Here is a 10,000-nt window from a genome sequence, read left to right as displayed (position 1 = left end):
AGCGTTCTGATCATTTCATTTTCTTTCTTGTCAAAAGGTTGCAAGTCCCGACAATATCTTTCCACACTCATGTAGCACTGCTGGCGGCATAGGTCATTTAGAGCGCCTTCACCTCTAAAGGACGGCAAAAATACAAGAAAACTAGATCAATTCTAAAATATTACACATCCCCCTCTATTTATTCTCACACAGAACAAATATTATCCTAATATATATAAATATATATATATATATATATATATATATATATCAAAAGAGTTTGAAGCGCAAGTTCCTCGTGTTACATTCAGGTGAAAGCTGCTAGCGTGTCAAATGACCACCAACAGGTGCAAACACAAGATAACAATTCACCACCAGCATAGGGAAAGTGCTGTGCCCAGTATTCAGCATTCAAATGCTGCCTCTAGGAAATCAATTCATGAACCTGTTTTGACTAGGAGTAAAGCAAAAAAAAAAAGGAGGAACCCTTAAAATGACACGCTAAATTAACAAGAGGACTCTATTTTTGGGTCCCGACCCCCAGGTTAAAAACCACAGAATTCATTTGAAACATTCAGGAATCCTGCAACATGTCAATTTTACCTACTGTAGATCAGCAGGACTTTTCCAGTTTTGGCCATCAACATAATGAAATAATCCAAGTACGGGATATATAGATAATATATGCTAAGCATGCTAAGAATGGGGCGTGTGCCTTGCGCTTTTTATCCAACTCTGGTATGACAAGAGATCTGTGCTTATTCTTCTCCAAAGCAAAAGCAGCATGACCCCGACGTGATTTGAACACGCAACCTTCTGATCTGGAGTCAGACGCGCTACCGTTGCGCCACGAGGTCTCACTGTGCAGGTGGGAGTGGTCGTCAACAGAGTAGCCAACAAAGGTAGGTTATTTCCCCCAACCGACATAAAATTAGATAGATTCTGACATATTAAATATTCAGCCTAAAGAGGAAAGAAAATAAGTACTTTTCTTTTCAGCACAATACCACTGTAATTGAAGGCAAAGCCAAACAGAAAGGCACCAGCTAGCCAGTTTCTGTGTTTGCGGCAATGTGAAGCCATACCGGTTTAATTACATTACAATGGAACATGCAAATGCTGGGGTGAATCGTGCATGGTGTGGAATTCTCCACGTGACTTACTCTTTGCTAGCTTTATATTTAGGACAATTTGTGGCCTCTTTCAAGTGAGAAGAAAGATGTTAAATTCTCTTCCTAAAGAAGGTGTTTTATGGCATTCAGTAGATGTATTTGAGGATGGCCTCGATGTTCTTGTGGCAAAGCTGGAAACTATGCCACTATAGTATCTAAAGTGGGTATTGTGACACAGCTTGTTGATCCAATGAGAAATCGGAAATGCAAATATGGAGTTCTAAAGGAATCCTGCTTCCCAATTTGGGGCACAATTGAAAATTACTTCAGGTCTTTCATTTTTTTTCCTTTCTCCTTCATTTGGAACAACAAGGGGAAGAAGGGTGGGTGAATGGTGGAACCTGAGTCTTCTTTTCATCCTGAATTACTTTTGTAACTTTCTGTGATACTGTTCCATGTTTAAAGATCAAAGGAGTATGAAACATGTGCATTTCCAAGCCTACGTAAGTTGCACCTTGTGGCAAATAAGGAAGCGGTATTCAAACGGCGTGATGCGTTTATGGAAGAAAAAAGGAGCTTGATGGCAGCGGTGGGATTCGAACCCACACCCCCGAAGAGACTGGAGCCTTAATCCAGCGCCTTAGACCGCTCGGCCACGCTACTTGTGCATGTTTCCAGCGGCTGTGTACTCACAACACGCACGCCATTTGGCAGCGTTCTGATCATTTCATTTTCTTTCTTGTCAAAAGGTTGCAAGTCCCGACAATATCTTTCCACACTCATGTAGCACTGCTGGCGGCATAGGTCATTTAGAGCGCCTTCACCTCTAAAGGACGGCAAAAATACAAGAAAACTAGATCAATTCTAAAATATTACACATCCCCCTCTATTTATTCTCACACAGAACAAATATTATCCTAATATATATAAATATATATATATATATATCAAAAGAGTTTGAAGCGCAAGTTTCTCGTGTTACATTCAGGTGAAAGCTGCTAGCGTGTCAAATGACCACCAACAGGTGCAAACACAAGATAACAATTCACCACCAGCATAGGGAAAGTGCTGTGCCCAGTATTCAGCATTCAAATGCTGCCTCTAGGAAATCAATTCATGAACCTGTTTTGACTGGGAGTAAAGCAAAAAAAAAAAGGAGGAACCCTTAAAATGACACGCTAAATTAACAAGAGGACTCTATTTTTGGGTCCCGACCCCCAGGTTAAAAACCACAGAATTCATTTGAAACATTCAGGAATCCTGCAGCATGTCAATTTTACCTACTGTAGATCAGCAGGACTTTTCCAGTTTTGGCCATCAACATAATGAAATAATCCAAGTACGGGATATATAGATAATATATGCTAAGCATGCTAAGAATGGGGCGTGTGCCTTGCGCTTTTTTTCCAACTCTGGTATGACAAGATATCTGTGCTTATTCTTCTCCAAAGCAAAAGCAGCATGACCCCGACGTGATTTGAACACGCAACCTTCTGATCTGGAGTCAGACGCGCTACCGTTGCGCCACGAGGTCTCACTGTGCAGGTGGGAGTGGTCGTCAACAGAGTAGCCAACAAAGGTAGGTTATTTCCCCCAACCGACATAAAATTAGATAGATTCTGACATATTAAATATTCAGCCTAAAGAGGAAAGAAAATAAGTACTTTTCTTTTCAGCACAATACCACTGTAATTGAAGGCAAAGCCAAACAGAAAGGCACCAGCTAGCCAGTTTCTGTGTTTGCGGCAATGTGAAGCCATACCGGTTTAATTACATTACAATGGAACATGCAAATGCTGGGGTGAATCGTGCATGGTGTGGAATTCTCCACGTGACTTACTCTTTGCTAGCTTTATATTTAGGACAATTTGTGGCCTCTTTCAAGTGAGAAGAAAGATGTTAAATTCTCTTCCTAAAGAAGGTGTTTTATGGCATTCAGTAGATGTATTTGAGGATGGCCTCGATGTTCTTGTGGCAAAGCTGGAAACTATGCCACTATAGTATCTAAAGTGGGTATTGTGACACAGCTTGTTGATCCAAGGAGAAATCGGAAATGCAAATATGGAGTTCTAAAGGAATCCTGCTTCCCAATTTGGGGCACAATTGAAAATGACTTCAGATCTTTCATTTTTTTTCCTTTCTCCTTCATTTGGAACAACAAGGGGAAGAAGGGTGGGTGAATGGTTGAACCTGAGTCTTCTTTTCATTCTGAATTACTTTTGTAACTTTCTGTGATACTGTTCCATTTTTAAAGATCAAAGGAGTATGAAACATGTGCATTTCCAAGCCTACGTAAGTTGCACCTTGTGGCAAATAAGGAAGCGGTATTCAAACGGCGTGATGCGTTTATGGAAGAAAAAAGGAGCTTGATGGCAGCGGTGGGATTCGAACCCACACCCCCGAAGAGACTGGAGCCTTAATCCAGCGCCTTAGACCGCTCGGCCACGCTACCTGTGCATGTTTCCGACGGCTGTGTACTCACAACACGCATGCCATTTGGCAGCGTTCTGATCATTTCATTTTCTTTCTTGTCAAAAGGTTGCAAGTCCCGACAATATCTTTCCACACTCATGTGGCACTGCTGGCGGCATAGGTCATTTAGAGCGCCTTCACCTCTAAAGGACGGCAAAAATACAAGAAAACTAGATCAATTCTAAAATATTACACATCCCCCTCTATTTATTCTCACACAGAACAAATATTATCCTAATATATATAAATATATATATATATATATATATATATATATATATCAAAAGAGTTTGAAGCGCAAGTTCCTCGTGTTACATTCAGGTGAAAGCTGCTAGCGTGTCAAATGACCACCAACAGGTGCAAACACAAGATAACAATTCACCACCAGCATAGGGAAAGTGCTGTGCCCAGTATTCAGCATTCAAATGCTGCCTCTAGGAAATCAATTCATGAACCTGTTTTGACTGGGAGTAAAGCAAAAAAAAAAGGAGGAACCCTTAAAATGACACGCTAAATTAACAAGAGGACTCTATTTTTGGGTCCCGACCCCCAGGTTAAAAACCACAGAATTCATTTGAAACATTCAGGAATCCAACAACAGCATGTCAATTTTACCTACTGTAGATCAGCAGGACTTTTCCAGTTTTGGCCATCAACATAATGAAATAATCCAAGTACGGGATATATAGATAATATATGCTAAGCATGCTAAGCATGGGGCGTGTGCCTTGCGCTTTTTATCCAACTCTGGTATGACAAGAGATCTGTGCTTATTCTTCTCCAAAGCAAAAGCAGCATGACCCCGACGTGATTTGAACACGCAACCTTCTGATCTGGAGTCAGACGCGCTACCGTTGCGCCACGAGGCCTCACTGTGCAGGTGGGAGTGGTCGTCAACAGAGTAGCCAACAAAGGTAGGTTATTTCCCCCAACCGACATAAAATTAGATAGATTCTGACATATTAAATATTCAGCCTAAAGAGGAAAGAAAATAAGTACTTTTCTTTTCAGCACAATACCACTGTAATTGAAGGCAAAGCCAAACAGAAAGGCACCAGCTAGCCAGTTTCTGTGTTTGCGGCAATGTGAAGCCATACCGGTTTAATTACATTACAATGGAACATGCAAATGCTGGGGTGAATCGTGCATGGTGTGGAATTCTCCACGTGACTTACTCTTTGCTAGCTTTATATTTAGGACAATTTGTGGCCTCTTTCAAGTGAGAAGAAAGATGTTAAATTCTCTTCCTAAAGAAGGTGTTTTATGGCATTCAGTAGATGTATTTGAGGATGGCCTCGATGTTCTTGTGGCAAAGCTGGAAACTATGCCACTATAGTATCTAAAGTGGGTATTGTGACACAGCTTGTTGATCCAAGGAGAAATCGGAAATGCAAATATGGAGTTCTAAAGGAATCCTGCTTCCCAATTTGGGGCATAATTGAAAATGACTTCAGGTCTTTCATTTTTTTTCCTTTCTCCTTCATTTGGAACAACAAGGGGAAGAAGGGTGGGTGAATGGTTGAACCTGAGTCTTCTTTTCATCCTGAATTACTTTTGTAACTTTCTGTGATACTGTTCCATGTTTAAAGATCAAAGGAGTATGAAACAAGTGCATTTCCAAGCCTACGTAAGTTGCACCTTGTGGCAAATAAGGAAGCGGTATTCAAACGGCGTGATGCGTTTATGGAAGAAAAAAGGAGCTTGATGGCAGCGGTGGGATTCGAACCCACGCCCCCGAAGAGACTGGAGCCTTAATCCAGCGCCTTAGACCGCTCGGCCACGCTACCTGCGCATGTTTCCGGCGGCTGTGTACTCACAACACGCACGCCATTTGGCAGCGTTCTGATCATTTCATTTTCTTTCTTGTCAAAAGGTTGCAAGTCCCGACAATATCTTTCCACACTCATGTGGCACTGCTGGCGGCATAGGTCATTTAGAGCGCCTTCACCTCTAAAGGACGGCAAAAATACAAGAAAACTAGATCAATTCTAAAATATTACACATCCCCCTCTATTTATTCTCACACAGAACAAATATTATCCTAATATATATAAATATATATATATATATATCAAAAGAGTTTGAAGCGCAAGTTCCTCGTGTTACATTCAGGTGAAAGCTGCTAGCGTGTCAAATGACCACCAACAGGTGCAAACACAAGATAACAATTCACCACCAGCATAGGGAAAGTGCTGTGCCCAGTATTCAGCATTCAAATGCTGCCTCTAGGAAATCAATTCATGAACCTGTTTTGACTGGGAGTAAAGCAAAAAAAAAAGGAGGAACCCTTAAAATGACACGCTAAATTAACAAGAGGACTCTATTTTTGGGTCCCGACCCCCAGGTTAAAAACCACAGAATTCATTTGAAACATTCAGGAATCCTGCAGCATGTCAATTTTACCTACTGTAGATCAGAAGGAGTTATCCAGTTTTGGCCATCAACATAATGAAATAATCCAAGTACGGGATATATAGATAATATATGCTAAGCATGCTAAGAATGGGCCGTGTGCCTTGCGCTTTTTATCCAACTCTGGTATGACAAGAGATCTGTGCTTATTCTTCTCCAAAGCAAAAGCAGCATGACCCCGACGTGATTTGAACACGCAACCTTCTGATCTGGAGTCAGACGCGCTACCGTTGCGCCACGAGGTCTCACTGTGCAGGTGGGAGTGGTCGTCAACAGAGTAGCCAACAAAGGTAGGTTATTTCCCCCAACCGACATAAAATTAGATAGATTCTGACATATTAAATATTCAGCCTAAAGAGGAAAGAAAATAAGTACTTTTCTTTTCAGCACAATACCACTGTAATTGAAGGCAAAGCCAAACAGAAAGGCACCAGCTAGCCAGTTTCTGTGTTTGCGGCAATGTGAAGCCATACCGGTTTAATTACATTACAATGGAACATGCAAATGCTGGGGTGAATCGTGCATGGTGTGGAATTCTCCACGTGACTTACTCTTTGCTAGCTTTATATTTAGGACAATTTGTGGCCTCTTTCAAGTGAGAAGAAAGATGTTAAATTCTCTTCCTAAAGAAGGTGTTTTATGGCATTCAGTAGATGTATTTGAGGATGGCCTCGATGTTCTTGTGGCAAAGCTGGAAACTATGCCACTATAGTATCTAAAGTGGGTATTGTGACACAGCTTGTTGATCCAAGGAGAAATCGGAAATGCAAATATGGAGTTCTAAAGGAATCCTGCTTCCCAATTTGGGGCACAATTGAAAATGACTTCAGGTCTTTCATTTTTTTTCCTTTCTCCTTCATTTGGAACAACAAGGGGAAGAAGGGTGGGTGAATGGTTGAACCTGAGTCTTCTTTTCATCCTGAATTACTTTTGTAACTTTCTGTGATACTGTTCCATGTTTAAAGATCAAAGGAGTATGAAACAAGTGCATTTCCAAGCCTATGTAAGTTGCACCTTGTGGCAAATAAGGAAGCGGTATTCAAACGGCGTGATGCGTTTATGGAAGAAAAAAGGAGCTTGATGGCAGCGGTGGGATTCGAACCCACGCCCCCGAAGAGACTGGAGCCTTAATCCAGTGCCTTAGACCGCTCGGCCACGCTACCTGCGCATGTTTCCGGCGGCTGTGTACTCACAACACGCACGCCATTTGGCAGCGTTCTGATCATTTCATTTTCTTTCTTGTCAAAAGGTTGCAAGTCCCGACAATATCTTTCCACACTCATGTGGCACTGCTGGCGGCATAGGTCATTTAGAGCGCCTTCACCTCTAAAGGACGGCAAAAATACAAGAAAACTAGATCAATTCTAAAATATTACACATCCCCCTCTATTTATTCTCACACAGAACAAATATGATCCTAATATATATAAATATATATATATATATATCAAAAGAGTTTGAAGCGCAAGTTCCTCGTGTTACATTCAGGTGAAAGCTGCTAGCGTGTCAAATGACCACCAACAGGTGCAAACACAAGATAACAATTCACCACCAGCATAGGGAAAGTGCTGTGCCCAGTATTCAGCATTCAAATGCTGCCTCTAGGAAATCAATTCATGAACCTGTTTTGACTGGGAGTAAAGCAAAAAAAAAGGAGGAACCCTTAAAATGACACGCTAAATTAACAAGAGGACTCTATTTTTGGGTCCCGACCCCCAGGTTAAAAACCACAGAATTCATTTGAAACATTCAGGAATCCTGCAGCATGTCAATTTTACCTACTGTAGATCAGCAGGACTTTTCCAGTTTTGGCCATCAACATAATGAAATAATCCAAGTACGGGATATATAGATAATATATGCTAAGCATGCTAAGAATGGGGCGTGTGCCTTGCGCTTTTTATCCAACTCTGGTATGACAAGAGATCTGTGCTTATTCTTCTCCAAAGCAAAAGCAGCATGACCCCGACGTGATTTGAACACACAACCTTCTGATCTGGAGTCAGACGCGCTACCGTTGCGCCACGAGGTCTCACTGTGCAGGTGGGAGTGGTCGTCAACAGAGTAGCCAACAAAGGTAGGTTATTTCCCCCAACCGACATAAAATTAGATAGATTCTGACATATTAAATATTCAGCCTAAAGAGGAAAGAAAATAAGTACTTTTCTTTTCAGCACAATACCACTGTAATTGAAGGCAAAGCCAAACAGAAAGGCACCAGCTAGCCAGTTTCTGTGTTTGCGGCAATGTGAAGCCATACCGGTTTAATTACATTACAATGGAACATGCAAATGCTGGGGTGAATCGTGCATGGTGTGGAATTCTCCACGTGACTTACTCTTTGCTAGCTTTATATTTAGGACAATTTGTGGCCTCTTTCAAGTGAGAAGAAAGATGTTAAATTCTCTTCCTAAAGAAGGTGTTTTATGGCATTCAGTAGATGTATTTGAGGATGGCCTCGATGTTCTTGTGGCAAAGCTGGAAACTATGCCACTATAGTATCTAAAGTGGGTATTGTGACACAGCTTGTTGATCCAAGGAGAAATCGGAAATGCAAATATGGAGTTCTAAAGGAATCCTGCTTCCCAATTTGGGGCACAATTGAAAATGACTTCAGGTCTTTCATTTTTTTTCCTTTCTCCTTCATTTGGAACAACAAGGGGAAGAAGAGTGGGTGAATGGTTGAACCTGAGTCTTCTTTTCATCCTGAATTACTTTTGTAACTTTCTGTGATACTGTTCCATGTTTAAAGATCAAAGGAGTATGAAACATGTGCATTTCCAAGCCTACGTAAGTTGCACCTTGTGGCAAATAAGGAAGCGGTATTCAAACGGCGTGATGCGTTTATGGAAGAAAAAAGGAGCTTGATGGCAGCGGTGGGATTCGAACCCACGCCCCCGAAGAGACTGGAGCCTTAATCCAGCGCCTTAGACCACTCGGCCACGCTACCTGCGCATGTTTCTGGCGGCTGTGTACTCACAACACGCACGCCATTTGGCAGCGTTCTGATCATTTCATTTTCTTTCTTGTCAAAAGGTTGCAAGTCCCGACAATATCTTTCCACACTCATGTGGCACTGCTGGCGGCATAGGTCATTTAGAGCGCCTTCACCTCTAAAGGACGGCAAAAATACAAGAAAACTAGATCAATTCTAAAATATTACACATCCCCCTCTATTTATTCTCACACAGAACAAATATGATCCTAATATATATAAATATATATATATATATATCAAAAGAGTTTGAAGCGCAAGTTCCTCGTGTTACATTCAGGTGAAAGCTGCTAGCGTGTCAAATGACCACCAACAGGTGCAAACACAAGATAACAATTCACCACCAGCATAGGGAAAGTGCTGTGCCCAGTATTCAGCATTCAAATGCTGCCTCTAGGAAATCAATTCATGAACCTGTTTTGACTGGGAGTAAAGCAAAAAAAAAGGAGGAACCCTTAAAATGACACGCTAAATTAACAAGAGGACTCTATTTTTGGGTCCCGACCCCCAGGTTAAAAACCACAGAATTCATTTGAAACATTCAGGAATCCTGCAGCATGTCAATTTTACCTACTGTAGATCAGCAGGACTTTTCCAGTTTTGGCCATCAACATAATGAAATAATCCAAGTACGGGATATATAGATAATATATGCTAAGCATGCTAAGAATGGGGCGTGTGCCTTGCGCTTTTTATCCAACTCTGGTATGACAAGAGATCTGTGCTTATTCTTCTCCAAAGCAAAAGCAGCATGACCCCGACGTGATTTGAACACACAACCTTCTGATCTGGAGTCAGACGCGCTACCGTTGCGCCACGAGGTCTCACTGTGCAGGTGGGAGTGGTCGTCAACAGAGTAGCCAACAAAGGTAGGTTATTTCCCCCAACCGACATAAAATTAGATAGATTCTGACATATTAAATATTCAGCCTAAAGAGGAAAGAAAATAAGTACTTTTCTTTTCAGCACAATACCACTGTAATTGAAGGCAAAGCCAAACAGAAAGGCACCAGCTAGCCAGTTTCTGTGT

General features: G+C 41.5%; 10 non-coding genes across 10 annotated transcripts; all 10 read right to left on the bottom strand.

The window, feature by feature from the left end:
• Positions 1-764: 764 nt before the first annotated feature.
• TRNAW-CCA (transfer RNA tryptophan (anticodon CCA)) lies at positions 765-836 on the bottom strand. Its single transcript has one exon. It is a non-coding gene; the product is annotated as a tRNA-Trp (tRNA).
• Positions 837-2,553: 1,717 nt separating this feature from the next.
• On the bottom strand, positions 2,554-2,625 carry TRNAW-CCA (transfer RNA tryptophan (anticodon CCA)). The gene has a single exon. It is a non-coding gene; the product is annotated as a tRNA-Trp (tRNA).
• An 836-nt stretch (positions 2,626-3,461) lies between these two features.
• TRNAL-AAG (transfer RNA leucine (anticodon AAG)) lies at positions 3,462-3,543 on the bottom strand. The gene has a single exon. It is a non-coding gene; the product is annotated as a tRNA-Leu (tRNA).
• Positions 3,544-4,360: 817 nt separating this feature from the next.
• On the bottom strand, positions 4,361-4,432 carry TRNAW-CCA (transfer RNA tryptophan (anticodon CCA)). Its single transcript has one exon. It is a non-coding gene; the product is annotated as a tRNA-Trp (tRNA).
• An 836-nt stretch (positions 4,433-5,268) lies between these two features.
• On the bottom strand, positions 5,269-5,350 carry TRNAL-AAG (transfer RNA leucine (anticodon AAG)). Its single transcript has one exon. It is a non-coding gene; the product is annotated as a tRNA-Leu (tRNA).
• A 798-nt stretch (positions 5,351-6,148) lies between these two features.
• On the bottom strand, positions 6,149-6,220 carry TRNAW-CCA (transfer RNA tryptophan (anticodon CCA)). Its single transcript has one exon. It is a non-coding gene; the product is annotated as a tRNA-Trp (tRNA).
• An 836-nt stretch (positions 6,221-7,056) lies between these two features.
• Positions 7,057-7,138, bottom strand: TRNAL-AAG (transfer RNA leucine (anticodon AAG)). The gene has a single exon. It is a non-coding gene; the product is annotated as a tRNA-Leu (tRNA).
• A 797-nt stretch (positions 7,139-7,935) lies between these two features.
• Positions 7,936-8,007, bottom strand: TRNAW-CCA (transfer RNA tryptophan (anticodon CCA)). Its single transcript has one exon. It is a non-coding gene; the product is annotated as a tRNA-Trp (tRNA).
• Positions 8,008-8,843: 836 nt separating this feature from the next.
• Positions 8,844-8,925, bottom strand: TRNAL-AAG (transfer RNA leucine (anticodon AAG)). The gene has a single exon. It is a non-coding gene; the product is annotated as a tRNA-Leu (tRNA).
• Positions 8,926-9,722: 797 nt separating this feature from the next.
• On the bottom strand, positions 9,723-9,794 carry TRNAW-CCA (transfer RNA tryptophan (anticodon CCA)). Its single transcript has one exon. It is a non-coding gene; the product is annotated as a tRNA-Trp (tRNA).
• Positions 9,795-10,000: the final 206 nt, after the last annotated feature.

This window comes from Pelobates fuscus, chromosome 3, assembly GCF_036172605.1.
Source record: "Pelobates fuscus isolate aPelFus1 chromosome 3, aPelFus1.pri, whole genome shotgun sequence".
NCBI lineage: Eukaryota > Metazoa > Chordata > Amphibia > Anura > Pelobatidae > Pelobates > Pelobates fuscus.
This window is presented reverse-complemented; position numbering and strand designations above follow the sequence as displayed.